Raw genomic sequence first — 6,519 nt, 5'->3', positions numbered from 1 at the left:
CAGTGCTCCTCTGAGTGTTGGTCCAACCTAGAGCCCCTTGCAGCGCCACCTCGGGGAAACTCGAGGGCTGGTTTTAGTTGTACGGATTGCTTATCTGAGTGTGCCCTGAGAACAAGATATGTGCAGCTCCTATCAGGATTTGTCGGAACATTCGGGCGGTGTTGCTGGTCTTGTTTTAACCTGTCAAAGTGTCTTGAAGAACCGAGGTACCGAGTCTGATCGGAACGTCTCGGGAGGAGGTCTATTCCTTCGTTGACCGTGAGAGCTTGTCATGGGCTAAGTTGGGACTCCCCTGCAGGGATTTGAACTTTCGAAAGCCGTGCCCGCGGTTATGGGCAGATGGGAATTTGTTAATGTCCGGTTGTAGATAACTCAAACCTTAACTTAATTAAAATGAATCAACTGTGTGAGTTACCATGATGGCCTCTTCTCGGCGGAGTCCGGGAAGTGGACACGGTGTTGGAGTAATGTTTGCCGCAGGATTGCCCCCTTTAGTTATGCATTCGCGCTTTGCCTCCTCTTCTCGCTCTCTTTTGCGAATAGGATAGCCACCATATATGCTAGTCGCTTGCTGCAGCTCCACATATATTTACCTTGCCTTACCTATTAAGCTTAAATAGTCTTGATCGCGAGGGTGCGAGATTGCTGAGTCCTTGTGGCTCACAGATTACTATTACACCAGATGCAGGGCCAGATGATACAGCTCCAGATGGCGCGCTTGAGCTCAAGTGGGAGTTCGACGAGGACTCTCAGTGACACTATGTTTCTTTTCCTGATGATCAGTAGTGGTGCCCAGTTGGGGTGATTGGGACCATGTCGCATGTTGGGTTATCTTTCATTTTGGCGCCGTAGTCGGGCCATGAGTGTTTGGATGATGTATGTTATTTATGTACTTGATTGACGTGGAGAGTGTAAGCCAACTATGTTATCTCCCCTTTTATTAATTATATTACATGGGATGTTGTGAAGATTGCCTAACTTGCGACATATGCCTTCAATGCGATTATGCCTCTAAGTCGTGCCTCGACACATGGGAGATATAGTCGCATCGAGGGTGTTACAAGTTGGTAATCAGAACCTTCCCCGACCTTAGGAGCCCCCACTGATTGATCGTTTTTAGCGGCCGAGTTGTGTCTAGAAAAATGTTTTGAGTCATTTAGGAATTATATATCGGAGAGTTTAGGAATTCTTTTTACTTCCCAGTCTCCTCATCGCTCTGGTAAGGCATCCTGACGTAGAGTTTTGACTCTTCTCTTCTCAAATTTCACTAAATTTTTTTAGGATCATGCGGGTATCTTGGAATCGTTCCGATGGTTTTATGATGAGAACATTGTCTTGGTGCCTCCTGTCAGGGGTTTTGTGGAAGTGTCCCGGGGAGTTGAGCTCTGAGGTGTTGTCGTCATAATTTTATCGTTGCAGTTCTAGAATACCTGAGTTTAGTACGTCGACATCGAAAATCTCCTTTATGCAGTTCATTGGTGAGATAACCTCGACGCCACCCAGTACTGGGGCGGGAGTTCGGGAGTATCGCCATAACTTGTATAACATATGCTTTTCGAAGGTTGAGGTAGATGGTTTCCAAAGTTTTTCTCGGTTATGTGTTGAAGGATGGATACAGCTGGATGTAGGATTTGCTAGATTTGGGTGAGATATTATGCTTCCCCTGTATCCCCAACACCTGATTGCATAACCGAAAAGGTTCGGGAGTTTCATAGGTGGGAATTCTCGTAGCTCTAGTTCTTCTTCCACGGATATTGGTTTGAGATTGGGATTTCTTACCGATTATTCATTCTTGATCTGTACCTTATTGATTTATTTCTTCTACCTAATTCTACGTGGCTTCTCAATTTATGGATATGTGACCATTTCAAGAGGAGTGCATTCATTCTTTTTGTTCGGATGTGAAGACTATATGTTGCAATTTTCATTCCATTGGTTTCAGCTTCATTTTATCTGTCTATGTGCTAACGGTGGTCAACCTCTTCAGGATGGCTCCCGCTAAGAGCACCAATCAGAACCAGAATCAAGATCCGCCGCCACCTCCACCTCCTCCGGAGGCATGGCAAGCTGTGATGGCCGCAACCAATGCAAACATGCAGTTGATCATGCAAATTCTTCAAGAGCGCAATCAAGGCAACCAAGGGAACCAAGGCAACAATCAGAATCACTTTGCTACACTCAACAAGTTCCTTGCTAATGGGCCAAATACTTTCAGCAATTGTGTTGAGGCAACCGATGCTGACGATTGGCTTGTGGATCTGTGCAAGCATTTCGAGTGCAGTAACGTCAGGCCTGAGGACTTTGTCAAGTTCGCTTCCTTCCAACTCAAAGATCAAGCTGCAGAGTGGTTCCAGCAGTGCAAGGATTCCAGAGGTGGACGTGTGATCACTTGGGACGAATTCCGTCAAGATTTCCGAGCTCATCACATCCCTTAGAGTGTGACTGAAAGCAAGTGTGAGGAATTCTGCAACCTGAAGCAAGGCTCTTTGTCTGTCTATGACTACAACAAGTTGTTCCAGAAGCTCGCCCGCTTTGCCAAGCAGGACGTACCTGATGAGAAGAGTATGATATACCAGTTCAGGGGTGGTCTCAGAGAAGAAATTCAGCTAGCTCTTGTTCTCTTTGAGCCCTTGAGATACGATGAGTTCTACAACATGGCACTGAAGCAAGAGGCCGCTCAACTGAGGTGTGATGCTTCCAAGAAGCGAGTTAGAGACCCTACTCCTTCTTCCTCTACTCAAGTGGCCAAGCAGCAGAAGTATTGGCTTCCTCCTCCTCCGTTCCGTCAGCTGTATCAGAAGAGCAAAGGTGGCAGTGGTTCTTCCCACCCACCCAACCCTGGCTTTTAGAACAAGACTTCATCTCAAGCTCCAAGATCGAGTGCTCCGTACCACCGTCTGCTTTCAGAGGTCACGTGCAACAAGTGCCAAAAGAAGGGTCACTATGCCAACAAGTGTTTCAACCAGAGGCGTCTTCCTCCTCCTCCTCCTGTCAGATCGGCAAGTACAGCTGTGGTCAAGCATAACACCAAGTCCGCCAAGGTCAATTTGATGAATGCAGCTCAGGCAGAGGACTCGTCAGATGTCATCATGGGTAACCTTCCTGTTAATGATATTCTTGCAAAAGTTCTTTTTGACACGGGTGCATCGCATTGTTTCATCTCGAGACCATTTGTTTCTAAGCATGAGTTGCCTTTACAAGATTTGCCTAGACAGTTATCTGTTGTTTCTCCGGGTAAATTCATGAATGCAAGCGCTATCGCCCCGGATGTTACTATCACGTTGGGCGATTACAAGTTTCTCTCTTCTCCGGTGGTTCTTGGTAACTCGGATATTGATCTTATTCTCGGAATGGATTGGCTTTCTAAGCACAAGGCGCATCTTGATTGTGCAGCCAGGCAGATTCAATTGACTCATTCGTCTGAGGATGTAATTGTCTTTGCCGCTCAGGATAATACTATTCGTCTATTTTCTCTCAATGAGAAGGGTGAACTGGATGCTATCTCGCAGATTCCAGTCGTTTGCGAATATCAAGACGTCTTTCCAGAAGAGCTTCCAGGAATGCCTCCGCACCGGCCAGTTGAATTCGTTATTGATCTTGAGCCCGACACGGAACCTGTGTGCAAGCATCCTTACAAGCTCGGACCTGAAGAGTTGAAGGAGCTGAAGAAGCTACTCGATGTTCAAGAAAGAATGGGTCTCATCTGGCCTAGTTCTTCTCTATGGGGTTGTGGTGTTCTTTTTATGAAGAAGAAGGATGGAACGGACCGACTTTGTGTTGATTACCGTCCATTGAACAACAAGACCATCAAAAACAAATACCCACTTCCCAATATCAACGAGCTGTTCGAACAACTCAAAGGTGCCCAAGTATTCTCCAAGCTTGATCTCCGTATGGGTTATCATCATATTCGAATCCGTGAGCAAGATATTCCCAAGACGGCTTTCAGGACAAGCTATGGTTCATATGAATACACTATCATGTCTTTTGGCCTCGTCAACGCTCCTCCGATGTTCTCTCGTATGATGAACTTCATCTTCAATGCCTACACCAATGACTTCGTTTTGGTCTATCTCGACAACATTCTGGTTTTCTCGAAGAACAAGGAAGATCATGCCAAGCACTTGTGTTTGGTACTCAATAAGCTGAGGGAACACCAGTTCTATGCCAAGTTCTCCAAGTGCGAATTTTGGCTCGATGAGGTTCTTTATCTTGGTCATATCATCTCTGCCAAGGGCATTACCGTGAATCCTGAGAAGGTGTCTGCAATTGTGAATTGGGAACCTCCTCAGAATGTGAAGCAACTCCGTAGCTTCCTCGGTCTCGCAAGCTACTGTCGAAGATTCGTTGAAAACTTTTCTAAGACCGCGAAGCCTCTCTCAAATCTTCTCCAGAAGCATGTCAAGTACGTTTGGTCTCCGGAGTGTGACATTGCTTTCAACACTTTGAAAGAGAAATTGATCACTGCTCCAGTTCTGACTCCGCCTGATGAATCCAAGCCGTACGAGGTCTTTTGTGATGCCTCTCTCCAAGGTCTCGGTGCAGTATTGATGCAAGAGAAGAAAGTTGTTGCTTATACCTCTCGCCAGTTGAAGCCTAATGAGAAGAACTACCCCACTCATGATCTCGAGTTGGCGGCAGTTGTGCATGCTCTTTTGACTTGGAGACATCTCTTATTGGGAAGAAAAGTGGACATTTTCACTGATCACAAGAGTCTCAAGTACATCTTCACTCAGCCTAATCTCAACCTCAGGCAGACTCGATGGGTCGAAATGATTCAAGAGTATAATCCGAGTATCGAGTATACTCCAGGCAAGGCCAATGTGATTGCTGGCGCATTGAGCAGGAAGGCTTATTGCAGTCTGATTCTCAAGCCTTATCAACCCAAGCTTTGTGAAGCTTTCCGCAAACTTAATCTGCAAGTTGTTCCTCAAGGTTTCCTCGCCCACCTTCAAGTCTCTCCTACCTTGGAAGACCAGATTCGCCAAGCCCAGCTTCTTGATGCTATGGTGAAAAAGGTGAAGATTGGGATTGCCAAGAGTCAACCCAAGTACAAGTGCTACCGCCTTGATGACAAGGACACTCTCTTCTTCGAGGATCGTATTGTTGTGCCCAAAGGTGAACTTCGTAAGGTGATCATGAACGAGGCTCACAATTCTCTCCTCTCCATCCACCCTGGGAGCACGAAGATGTATCAGGACCTCAAGCAGGCTTATTGGTGGACTCGAATGAAGCGCGAGATTGCTCAGTTCGTGAATGAATGTGATGTCTGCAGAAGAGTGAAGGCAGAACACCAAAGGCCAGCGGGTCTCCTCCAACCTCTTGCCATTCCAGAATGGAAGTTCGACCACATTGAGATGGACTTCGTGACTGGGTTTCCAAAGTCCAAGTGTGGCAATGATGCTATATTCATTGTCATTGACAAACTCATTAAAGTGGCTCATTTTCTGCCAATCAAAGAGTCAATCACTTCAGCTCAATTGGCGGAACTCTATACCTCTCGAATTGTCTCTCTGCACGGTATTCCTCAAGTAATCTCTTCAGACCGTGGCAGCATCTTTACCTCCAAGTTTTGGGATTCTTTTCAGAAGGCCATGGGAACCAACATCCGCTTCAGCACATCTTTCCATCCTCAAACTAGCGGTCAAGTTGAGCGTGTCAACCAGATTCTTGAAGATATGCTCAGGGCTTGTGTGATCTCCTTCGGCATGAAGTGGGAGGATTGTATTCCTTATGCTGAATTCTCCTACAACAACAGTTTTCAAGCAAGTTCGGGCAAGGCCCCATTTGAAATTCTGTATGGCAGGAAGTGCCGTACCCCTCTCAACTGGTCTGAAACCGGTGAATGTCAGCTTTTGGGCAATGACTTAATCACAGAGGCAGAGGAAATGTGCAAAGTCATTGGAGATAACCTCAAAGCAGCCCAATCCCGTCAGAAGAGCTACTATGATAGTAAGCACCGTGATTTGGATTTCGAGATCGGAGATCATGTTTACTTCCGCATCTCTCCTATGAAAGGTACTCATCGCTTCGGTATCAAAGGGAAGCTTGCCCCCAGATACGTGGGACCTTTCAAGATTGTCAGCAAGAGAGGCGACCGCACCTATCAACTCGAGCTTCCTTCAAACTTTTCAAATGTTCATGATGTGTTCCATGTCTCTCAGCTCCGAAAGTGCTTCAAGACTCCTGACCGCACCGTCAACTTCGAGGACATTGAGCTCCAAGAAGATCTCTCCTATCGTGAGCACCCAGTTGCTATCCTTGAAGAGACTGAATGCAAGACTCGCAACAAGTCGATCAAGTTCCTCAAAGTCAAGTGGTCACACCATTCCGATCGTGAAGCTACCTGGGAACGCGAGGATCACCTCCGTTCTGAGTACCCGGCGTTCTTTCAGTCCTAGATCTCGGGACGAGATCCTTTCGTAGTGGTGGAGTGTTGTAACACCCCGGATATGATTTACCCAATATGTATTCCAACTATTGCTGTTTCCGGCATTAAGTTATTTTATTTTCTCGGGT

This window comes from Triticum aestivum, chromosome 3A, assembly GCF_018294505.1.
Source record: "Triticum aestivum cultivar Chinese Spring chromosome 3A, IWGSC CS RefSeq v2.1, whole genome shotgun sequence".
Classification (NCBI taxonomy): Eukaryota; Viridiplantae; Streptophyta; class Magnoliopsida; order Poales; family Poaceae; genus Triticum; species Triticum aestivum.
This window is presented reverse-complemented; position numbering follows the sequence as displayed.